Genomic DNA, 12695 nt, shown 5'->3' on the forward strand with positions numbered 1-12695 from the left:
TTTTTTCCATTGGATATTCTTTCCTGCTTTGTCAAAGATTAGTGGACTGTAGAGTTGAGGGTCTATTTCTGGGCTCTCTATTCTGTTCCATTGATCTATGTGTCTGTTTTTGTGCCAGTACCATACTGTATTGATGATGACAACTATGTAATAAGAGCTTGAAGTCTGGAATTGTAATGCCACAAACTTTGACTTTCTTTTATCAATATTCCTCTGGCTATTTGAGGTCTTTTCTGGTTCCATATAAATTTTGGGATTATTTGTTCCATTTCTTTGAAAAAAATAGATGGTATTTTGATTGGGATTGTGTTAAATGTGTAGATTGCTTTGGGTAGCATAGACATTTTCACAATATTTGTTCTTCTAATCCATGAGCATAGAGCATTTTTCCCTTTCTTTGTGTCCTGCTCAATTTCTTTCATGATTACTTAATAATTTTCTGAGTATAGATTCTTTGCCTCTTTGATTAGGTTTATTCCTAGGTATCTTATGGTTTTGGGTGCAATTGTAAATGGAATTGACTCCTTAATTTCTCTTTCTTTTGTCTTGTTGTTGGTGTAAAGAAATGCAACTGATTTCTGTGCATTGATTTTATATCCTGACACTTTACTGAATTCCTATATGAGTTCTAGCAGATTTGGAGTGGAGTTTTTTGGGTTTTCCACATATAGTATCATGTCATCTGCAAAGAGTGATAGTTTGACTTCTTTGCCGATTAGGACACCTTTAATTTCTTTTTGTTGTCTGATTGCTGAGGCTAGGACTTCTAGTACTACGATGAATAGCAGTGCTGATAATAGACAGCCTGCCATGTTCCTGACCTTAGTGGAAAAGCTCTCAGTTTTTCTCCATTGAGAATGATATTTGCTGTGGGTTTTCATTGATGGCTGATGATATTGAGGTACGTACCCTGTATCCCTACACTTTGAAGAGCTTTGATCAGGACAGAATGCTGTACTTTGTCAAATGCTTTTTCAGCATCTATTGACAGTATCATATGGTTCTTGTTCTTTCTTTTATTAATGTATTGTATCACATCAATTGATTTGTGGATGTTGAACCAACCTTGCAACCCTGGAATAAATCCCACTTGGTCGTGGTATATAATCCTTTTAATGTACTGTTGGATCTTATTGGCCAGTATTTTGGTGAGAATGTTCGCATCTGTGTTCATCTAGGATATTGTTCTCTAATTCTCTTTTTGGATGGGATCCTTGCCTGGTTCTGTGATCAAGGTAATGTTGGCCTCATAAAATGAGTTTGGAAATTTCCCTTTCATTTCTATTTTTTTGGAACAGTTTCAGGAAAATGGGAATTAATTCTTCTTTAAATGTTTGGTAGAATTAATTCCCGTGGGAAACCATCTGGCCCTGGGATCTTGTTGTTGGGAGATTTTTGATGATGGCTTCAATCTCCTTACTGGTTATGGGTCTATTCAGGTTTTCTATTTCTTCCTGGTTCAGTTGTGGTAGTTTATATGTCTCTAGGAATGCATCCATTTCTTCCAGATTGTCATATTTGCTGACATATAGTTGCTCATAATATGTTCTTAAAATTGTTTGCATTTCTTTGGTGTTGGTTGTGATCTCTCCTCTTTCTTTCATGATTTTATTTATTTGGGTCCTTTCTCTTTTCTTTTCGATAAGTGTGGCCAGGTTTTTATCAATCTTATTAATTCTTTCAAACAACCAGCTCCTTGTTTCATTGACTTGTTCTTTTTTTTTTTTTTTTTTTTTTGGTTTCTATTTCATTGATTTCTGCTCTGATCTTTATTATTTCTCTTCTCCTGCTGGGTTTAGGCTTTCTTTGATGTTCTTTCTCTAGTTCCTTTAGGTGTAAGGTTAGGTTGTGTATTTAGACCTTTCTTTTTTCTTGAGAAAGGCTTGTATCACTATATATTTTCCTCTCAGGACCGCCTTTGCTATATCCCACAGATTTTGAACCATTGTGTTTTCATTTTCATTTGTTTCCATGAATTTTTTCAATTCTTCTTTAATTTCCTGGTTGACCCATTCATTCTTTAGAAGGATGCTGTTTAGTTTCCATGTGTTTGGGTTCTTTCCAAGTTTCCTCTTGTGATTGAGTTCTAGCTTCAGAGCACTGTCGTCTGAAAATATGCAGGGAATGATCCCAATCTTTTGGTACTGGTTGAGACCTGATTTATGACCCAAGATGTGATCTATTCTGGAGAATGTTCCATGTGCATTAGAGAAGAGTGTATTCTGTTGCTTTGGGATGAAATGTTCTGAATATATCTGTGATTCCATCTGGTCCAGTGTATCACTTAAAGTCTTTATTTCCTTGTTGTTCTTTTGCTTAGATGATCTGTCTGTTTCAGTTAGAGGGGTGTTAAAGTTCCGTACTATTACTGTATTATTGTCAATGTGTTTCTTTAATTTTGTTATTAATTGGTTTATGTAGTTTTCTGCTCCCATGTTAGGTGCATAGATATTTAAAATTGTTAGAGCTTCTTGTTGCACAGACGCTTTGAGTATGATATAGTGTCGTGTCTTTTCTCTTATCTTATTATAGTCTTTGGCTTAAAATCTAATTGTTCTGATATAAGGATTGCCATCCCAGCTTTCCTTTGATGTCTATTAGCGTGGTAAATTGTTTTCTACCCCCTCACTTTAAATCTGGAGGTGTCTTCGGGTCTAAAATGAGTTTCTTGTAGGCAGCATATTGATGGGTCTTGTTTTTTTAATCCATTCTGATACCCTGTGTCTTTTGATTAGGGCATTTATCCCATTAACATTCAGGGTAACTATTGAGAGATATGAATTTAGTGCCATTGTATTGCCTGTAAGGTGACTGTTACTGTATATTGTCTCTGTTCCTTTCTGGTCTACTATTTTTAGGCTCTCTCTTTGCTCTCTCTCTTTTAGGCTCTCCCTTTCAATATTTCCTGTAGAGCTGGTTTGGTGTTTATAAATTCTATTAGTTTTTGTTTGTCCTGGAAGCTTTTTAATCTCTCCTTTTATTTTCAATGATAGCCTGGCTGGATATAGTGTTCTTGGCTGCACGGTTTTCTTGTTTAGTGCTCTGAATATATCATGCCAGTTCTCTCTGGTCTGCCAGGTCTCTGTGGATAATTCCACTACCAATCTAATATTTTTACCATTATATGTTACAGACTTATTGTCCCAGGCTGTTTTCAGGATTTTCTCTTTCTCACTAAGACTTGTAAATTTTACTATCAGATGACAGGGTATGGACTTATTCTTATTGGTTTTGAGGGAGGTTCTCTGCACTTCCTGGATTTTTATGATTGTTGCCTTTGCCATATTAGGGAAATTCTCTACAATAATTCTCTCCAATATACCTTCTGCTCCCCTCTCTCTTTCTTCTTCTTCTGGAATCCCAATTATTCTAATATTGTTTCATCTTATGGTGTCACTTATCTCTTGAATTCTCCCCTCGTGGTAGTAGTTGTTTGTCTCTCTTTCACTCAGCTTCTTTATTCTCTGTCATTTGGTTTTCCATATCACTAATTCTCTCTTCTGCCTCATTTATCCAAGAAGAGCCTCCATTTTTTTATTGTACCTCATTAATAGCTTTTTTTATTTCAACTTGGTTAGAATTTTGTTCTTGTATTTCTCCAAAAAGGCTTTTATTCCTCCAGACACGGTTTCTCTAATATATTCCATGCCTTGTTTGAGCCTGGCTAGCAACTTGAGGATCGTCATTCTGAATTCTAGATCTGACATATTACCAATATCCATATTGATTAGCTCCCTAGCCTTTGGTACTGCCTCTTGTTCTTTTTTTTTTGTGGTGAGTTTTTACACCTTGTCATTTTATCCAGATAACAATATATGAAGGAGTGAATAAAATACTGAAAGGGTGGCAAAGACTCCAGGAAAATGAGTTTTAACCAAATCAGAAGAGACCCCAAATTGTGGGGGGAAGAAAGGAGGTAAAAAGAAGTTGAGGGAAAAGAATTTTGAAAAGAAAAAATATAAAAAGAAAATATATATATTAGGCTGGTGAATAGAACAGAGTCACCCTCTTAATTCTGGGAGTATTTTGCTCTATTAGAAGAAACTACCTCTTAAAATTTTAAAGAATGAAAAAATATATATACATGTATATGTATATAAATATATGTATATACACAAAATAAGGGAAACATGATGAAGGGATGGACTATGACTATAAAGATGAAAAGAAATTTTTTTAATTTCTAAAAAGAGAGTTGATAAGTTTGAGAAAATAAAGTAAAAGAAAGTGGAGAGGAGGGGGGGACAAGATGGCGGGGTAGTAGGAAGAGGTGTCTTTTCAGCTGGTACCCCAAAGTGAGCTGATTACCTACCAAAGAACTCCGATCACCCATGAAATCAGCCTGAGATCAGAATTATACACGTCTGGATCTCTACAGGGGCAGAAGATGCCAGTGAGCAGGTAAAGCGGAATGGGAACGGCGGACTGATACCAGAAGATAAACAAAAGGGGGAGGGAGCCACCAGTGGCGACCAGTGGGAAAGTAATACCCCAATACGAGCGAGAGTGCCCTGCGTCTGGGGACCAGCATTAACTTGGAGACTGGTTGAAAGCACTCCAAAAGAGCAAAGGATCGCGGGGGCAAATTGTGGGAATCGGGGCGGCTAGGGACAGGGGCTTAAGTCCCCGGTCCCAGACGGCCTCCCCGGTGCTGAGGCAGAGAGTGTGCGGCGGAGAAACCGGCTCCTGGTCCCTAAGCCGCCAGCGCGCCCCAGAGCGCGGGGGTTCCGGCTCCTGTGAGGGGATGGGAGCTGCACCAATCTGCAGAACGCGCGCTAGCCCTACCACAAAGCTTGAGATGCGTGCGCACATCCCTCGAGCTCCCCTGGGTTACTGAGGCCCGGCGGGCGCTCCTTGACCCGCGCCATTGTTTCAAAGCCTAAGCCACGGGCGCGCGAAACTCTTCCCCAGACAGAGGCGGGCAAAAGCCCAGCCAGGGGCTTACGGACCAGCAACCCGTTCTCAGTGCCCCAGACGCGCACCTGACCCACAGCCACCTCTGAAAAGAGGTGCGTGCAATCTGGGCATTCCCAGCCCGGGCTGGCGGCAAAACCTCAGTTGTGTGATCGCTGCTTGGAACCTCTCTGGTGGTCGGGAGCTCCCAGACAGCTGCCACTGCCTTGGCTTTGGGGAAGAGCAAAAGATCCTGCGCCCCCAGGGTCTGCAACTTGGAACCTGCGCTGCCAGCGGCCAAGGGGGAATTTATTCAGCTTCTGCACCCAGACTGAGGCTTCTCTCTGAGACGGAGATCAGGGTGCGGTTTGATTTCTTCTAATACTACAAAAACCATCAAAGGCGGTCAAGGTGAGAGGGAAAAAAGTGAACAAGCAAAAAAAACCGCCAGAGAACAAAAGCCTGAAAAAAACCAGTTTCCCCAGAGCCCACCCCCTTGAGGGGGGCGGGGGGACTCAACTCAGGAAACATCATTGACTGACAACCCACGTGGCAGGCCCCTCCCCCAGAAAACAAACCAAGAAAGACAAAAAAAAGGACTACAAGAGAACCACCACTACTTCATAGGAAAACTTGTATTATTCACTCTTTTCCACTATTCCAGTTCATATATATATATATATATATATATATATATATATATATTTTTTTTTTTTTTACACATAGGTAATTTTTTTAACCTATTTACCATCACAGCGAGCTGTACGGTACATCAAATTCCATAATACCTTTCTAACCTGAACTTTTTGATACATACACCTATGTTTTTCTTTTGCATTTTTATTTTTTGAATTCCTTTTTTTAAAATTTTAGTTTAGTTTAGTCTAGTATATTCCTTTTTATTTTTATCCTCTAATATTCATATAGAGTTAACTTCAAAGTAATCCCCTTTCCCCAATCAATACTACCCCTATAGGTAAACCAATTTTTAATCCCCTTTATCTTTCGAAAGTTGAGTCCTTTACCAAAGATATCAAGATACATCCAGGAAGAATCAAAACAACCTTCCTCGCACACACTGAGAATTTATAAGAATTCTCCCATCTTCTTTCACCAGTGTTTCTGTGTTTTTTGAGTTTGTCCTGATAGCATATAAATTTTACACTTGTGGTTCTTTTTAACGAGGTTCTTTCTTTATTTGCATATATATTTTTTTTCTTTCTCTTGCCATATAATTGTATCAGTCTTTTTATCTCTTTTTGTTTCTCTACTTCATAAATCTTACCTTGGGGCCCATCTGGGCTGAACCTTCTCTTTCATCTTCCCTTTCTTTCCTGTCTCTCTCTCTCTTTTTTTTTTCTTTTTCTTTTCCTTTTTCTTCTTTACCTTTTTCTTTTCTTTTGTCTCTCGTTTGGGTGGGGAATCCTGATTGCTCAGAAGTGTTCCAGGGTGCACCTTGACTGCACCAGAGTTGATACATCCAGCTACATCTGTTCAGTCTTCTCCCACCAAAATGACTAGGAGGAGGAATGCCCAACAGAAGAAAAATACAGAGGATGGACCTTCTGCAACAGAGCTAACGGATATCAACATAGACAATATGTCCGAAAGAGAATTCAGGCTAACAATTATCCAGGCAATAGCTAGGTTGGAGAAAGCCATGGATGACCAAACAGAATTGATTAGGGCCAAACTGAAAGTGACCAGACAGGATATTCACAATGTTAGGGCGGAGCTCAAAGATACCAGGGAGGAGGTCCACAATGCTCTCAATGAGTTCCAATCTAATCTAAACTCTCTCAAAGCTAGGGTAACTGAGAAAGAAGATAGAATTAGTGATCTGGAAGACAAACAGATAGAGAGAAAGGATCAGGAGGAAGCCTGGAACAAACAGCTTAGATCCCACGAAAGCAGAATCAGGGAAATAAATGATGCCATGAAGCGTTCCAACGTCAGAATTATTGGAATTCCTGAAGGGGAGAAGAAAGAAAGAAGTCTAGAAGATATCGTGGAACAAGTCCTTCATGAAAATTTTCCGAATCTCGCGAATGAAACCAGCGTTCATGTACTAGAGGCTGAACGGTATCCACCCAAGATTATACATTCCAAAAAAACACCACAACACCTGATAGTCAAATTGAGGAATTATAATTGTAGGTATAATCTCTTGAAAGCCGCAAGGGCAAAGAGGCTCCTTACTTACAGAGGGAAGCCCATCAGACCTGTCCACAGAGACCTGGCAAGCCAGAAGAGGCTGGCAAGATATATTCAGGGCACTAAATGAGAAGAACATGCAGCCAAGAATACTTTATCCAGCAAGACTGACATTCAAAATGGATGGAGAGATAAAGAGTTTCCAAGACCGGCAAGGCTTAAAAGACAATGCAACCACCAAGCCGACACTGCAGGAAATATTAAGGGGGGTTCTATAAAAGAGGAAAAATCCCAAGAATAGCATTGAACAGAAATATAGAGACGGTCTACAGAAAGAAAGACTTCAAAGGTAACTCGATGTCAATAAAAACGTATCTATCAATAATCACTCTCAATGTGAATGGCCTAAATGCACCCGTAAAACGGCACAGGGTTGCAGTTTGGATAAAACGACAGGACCCATCCATATGCTGTCTACAAGAGACCCATTTTGAACCTAAAGATACACGCAGACTGAAAGTGAAGGGGTGGAGAAGCATCTTTCATGCCAATGGGACTCAAAAGAAGGCTGGGGTAGGGATTCTCATATCAGATAAATTAGACTTCAAACTAAAGACTGTAGTCAGAGATACAGAAGGACACTACATAATGCTTAAAGGGACTATCCACCAAGAGGATCTAACAATTGTAAATATCTATGCTCCCAATATGGGAGCAGCCAATTACTTAAGAAAACTGTTAATCAAGATAAAGAGTCATATTGATATGAATACACTAATCGTAGGAGATCTTAACATGCCTCTTTCAGAATTCGATCATCGAAGCAGAAAATCAATAAAGAAACAAGAGCATTGAATGACACATTGGACCAGATGGACCTCATAGATATATACAGAACATTCCACCCTAAAACAGCAGAATACTCATTCTTCTCAAGTGCACACGGAACCTTCTCCAGAATAGACCACATACTGGGTCACAAATCAGGACTCAGCCGATACCAAAAGACTGAGATGATTCCCTGCATATTCTCAGATCACAATGCTTTGAAACTGGAGCTCAATCACAAGGAAAAGTCCCGAAGGAACTCAAACACCTGGAAGCTAAAGACCACCTTGCTTAAGAATGCTTGGATCAACCAGGAGATCAAAGAAGAACAGAAACAATTCATGGAAACCAATGAGAATGAAGACACTTCGGTCCAAAACCTATGGGATACAGCAAAGGCGGTCCTAAGGGGAAAATATATAGCCATCCAAGCCTCGCTCAAAAAAATTGAAAAATCTAGAACACACCAGCTGTCTCTACACCTTAAAGAACTGGAGGATCAACAACAAATCAAACCAACTCCACACATAAGAAGGGAAATCATCAAGATTAGAGCTGAGATCAATGAGGGAGAAACCAGAGATACAGTAGATCGTATCAATGAAACTAAAAGCGGGTTTTTTGAAAGAATCAATAAGATCGATAAGCCACTGGCTACACTAATCCGAAAGAAAAGAGAGAAATCCCAAATTCATAAAATTATCAATGAAAAGGGAGAGATCACAACTAACGCCAAGGAAGTAGAAACAATCATCAGAAGTTATTATGAACAGTTATATGCCAATAGGCTTATCAACCTAGATGAAATGGATGCATTCCTGGAAAAATATAAACTACCAACATTGAGCCAGGAAGAAATCGACAACCTGAATAGACCGATATCTAATAACGAGATTGAATCAGTGATCAAAAACCTCCCAAAAAACAAGAGCCCAGGACCTGACGGATTCCCTGGGGAATTCTACCAAACCTTCAAAGAAGAAATAACACCTATTCTCCTGAAGCTGTTTCAAAAAATTGAAGCAGAAGGAAAACTTCCAGACTCTTTCTATGAAGCCAGCATTACCCTGATCCCCAAACCAGGCAAGGACCATAACAAAAAGGAGAATTTCAGACCAATATCACTGATGAATATGGATGCTAAGATTCTCAACAAGATCCTAGCCAACAGGATCCAACAGCACATTCAAAAGATTATCCACCATGATCAGGTGGGATTCATCCCTGGGCTACAAGGATGGTTCAACATTCGCAAATCAATCAATGTGATACAACAAATTAATATGAGAAGAGAGAAGAACCACATGGTCCTCTCAATTGATGCAGAAAAAGCATTTGACAAAATCCAACATCCGTTCCTGATTAAAACGCTTCAAAGTATAGGGATAGAGGGAACATTCCTGAACCTCATCAAATCTATCTATGAAAGACCCACAGCAAATATCATCCTCAATGGGAAAAAGCTTGCAGCCTTCCCATTGAGATCAGGAACAAGACAAGGATGCCCACTTTCACCACTCTTGTTCAACATAGTATTAGAAGTCCTAGCAACAGCAATCAGACAACAGAGAGAAATAAAAGGTATCCAAATTGGTAATGAAGAAGTCAAACTCTCTCTCTTCGCAGATGACATGATTCTTTATATGGAAAACCCAAAAGACTCCACCCCCAAACTACTAGAACTCATACAGCAATTCAGCAGCGTGGCAGGATACAAAGTCAATGTGCAGAAACCAGTGGCTTTCTTATACACTAACAATGAAAATACAGAAAGGGAAATTAGAGAATCGATTCCATTTACTATAGCACCAAGAACCATAAGATACCTGGGAATAAACCTAACTAAAGAGGTAAAGGATCTGTACTTGAGGAACTATAGAACACTCATGAAAGAAATTGAAGAAGACACAAAAAGATGGAAGACCATTCCATGCTCTTGGATCGGAAGAATAAACATTGTTAAAATGTCTATACTGCCTAGAGCAATCTATACTTTTAATGCCATTCCAATCAAAATTCCACCGGCATTCTTCAAAGAGCTGGAGCAAATAATCCTAAAATTTGTATGGAATCAGAAGAGACCCCGAATCGCTAAGGAAATGTTGAAAAACAAAAATAAAGCTGGCGGCATCACCTCACCTGATGTCAAGCTTTATTACAAAGCTGTGATCACCAAGACAGCATGGTACTGGCATAAAAACAGACACATAGACCAGTGGAACAGAGTAGTGAGCCCAGATATGGACCCTCAACTCTATGGTCAATTAATCTTCGATAAAACAGGAAAAAATATACAGTGGAAAAAAGACAGTCTCTTCAATAAATGGTGCTGGGAAAACTGGACAGCTATATGTAGAAGAATGAAACTCGACCATTCTCTCACACCGTACACAAAGATCAACTCAAAATGGATAAAATACCTCAACGTGAGACAGGAATCCATCAGAATCTTAGAGGAGAACATAGGCAGTAATCTCTTTGATATCAGCCACAGCAACTTCTTTCAAGATACGTCTCCAAAGGCAAAGGAAACAAAAGCGAAAATAAACTTCTGGGACTTCATCAAAATCAAAAGCTTCTGCACAGCAAAGGAAACAGTCAAAAAAACAAAGAGGCAACCCACGGAATGGGAGAAGATATTTGCAAATGACAGTACAGACAAAAGGTTGATATCCAGGATCTATAATGAACTCCTCAAACTCAACCCACACGAAACAGACAAACACATCAAAAAATGGGCAGAAGATATGAAGAGACACTTCTCCAATCAAGAAATACAAATGGCTATCAGACACATGAAAAAATGCTCATCATCATTAGCCCTCAGGGAGATTCAAATTAAAACCACATTGAGATATCTCCTTACACCAGTTAGAATGGCCAAAATTAACAAAACAGGAAACAACATGTGTTGGAGAGGATGTGGAGAAAGAGGAACCCTCTTACACTGTTGGTGGGAATGCAAGTTGGTGCAGCCTCTTTGGAGAACAGTGTGGAGATTCCTCAAGAAATTAAAAATAGAGCTTCCCTACGACCCTGCAATTGCACTCCTGGGTATTTACCCCAAAGATACAGATGTTGTGAAAAGAAGGGCCATCTGTACCCCAATGTTTATAGCAGCAATGGCCACAGTAGCCAAACTATGGAAAGAACCAAGATAACCTTCAACGGATGAATGGATAAGGAATATGTGGTCCATATACACTATGGAGTATTATGCCTCCATCAGAAAGGATGAATACCCATCTTTTGTAGCAATATGGACGGGACTGGAAGAGATTATGCTGAGTGAAAGAAGTCAAGCAGAGAGAGTCAATTATCTATGGTTTCACTTATTTGTGGAGCATAACAAATAGCATGGAGGACAAGGGGTGTTAGAGAGGAGTAGGGAATTTGGGTAAATTGGAAGGGGAGGTGAACCATGAGAGACTATGGACTCTGAAAAACAATCTGAGGTGTTTGAAGTGGCGGGGGGGGTGGGAGGTTGGGGTACCAGGTGGTGGGTATTGTAGAGGGCACGGTTTGCATGGAGCACTGGGTGTGGTGAAAGAATAATGAATACTGTTTTTCTGAAAATAAATAAATTGGAAAAAAAATAAATAAAATAAAATCTCAAAAAAAAAAAAAACAAAGGAAGATGTGGTCCATATACACTATGGAGTATTATGCCTCCATCAGAAAGGATGAATACCCAACTTTTGTAGCAACATGGACGGGACTGGAAGAGATTATGCTGAGTGAAAGAAGTCAAGCAGAGAGAGTCAATTATCATATGGTTTCACTTATTTGTGGAGCATAACAAATAGCATGGAGGACAAGGGGCATTAGAGAGGAGTAGGGAATTTGGGTAAATTGGAAGGGGAGGTGAACCATGAGAGACTATGGACTCTGAAAAACAGTCTGAGGGGTTTGAAGTGGCGGGGGGGTGGGAGGTTGGGGTACCAGGTGGTGGGTATTATAGAGGGCATGGCTTGCATGGAGCACTGGGTGTGGTGAAAAAATAATGAATAATGTTTTCTGAAAATAAATAAGTTGGAAAAAAAAAAAATAAAGTGGAGAGAAGTTGCTCAGGCTGAAGACTGGAACAAAACCCTGTGCTAGATTTAGGGTATATTTTGATCTATTAGAAGTTGTATCCGAAATTCTTCTAGAAGAAAAAAACCCTATGTGTATACAAAAAATAAAGTTAGATCAATGAAGGATATATATGACTATAATAACTGACTATAATAATGAAGGCCCAAAAATGTTTTTTTATGAAAGGTATTGCTAAGATAAACTAGTTTAAAAAACGTTAAAAAGGGAGAGTAAAGGTTTAAAAAATTTTTACCCTAAGAAAAAATTTAAAAGAATTAATTAACTTTGCAGGAGTAAAGAATCATGGGGAGAAAGCCATGAATTCCGTGCTTTGCTTTCTCCTCCTCTGGAATTCTGCTGTTCTTGGTAAGTGAACTTGGTCTTGACTGGATTTCTTGCTGATCTTCTGGGGGAGGGGCCTGTTGTAGTGATTCTCAAGTGTCAGAATTGCACCGCCCTTACGGGGGCTGGGCTAAGTAATCCACTCGGGTTTGCTTTCGGGAGTTTTCTTCCCTGAACCTTTTCCACAGAGCTCTGGAGGACAGGAATGAAAAGAGCAACCTCCCAATCTCTGGCCCAGAGGAGTTGAGAGCTTGGGGCCCCACTCCTCAGTGCACCCTCAGAGAAAAGTGCTCAATCACTCCCTTCTCCCTGGCTTCTGGCCATGCTCCAAGCTCACCCACCCTGTGACCAAGCATTGCTGTCTCTGGCACACAGCCCTGCCCAGAGTCTCCAAACCCTGC

The sequence above is a fragment of the Neovison vison genome, chromosome 4 (assembly GCF_020171115.1).
Source record: "Neovison vison isolate M4711 chromosome 4, ASM_NN_V1, whole genome shotgun sequence".
NCBI lineage: Eukaryota > Metazoa > Chordata > Mammalia > Carnivora > Mustelidae > Neogale > Neogale vison.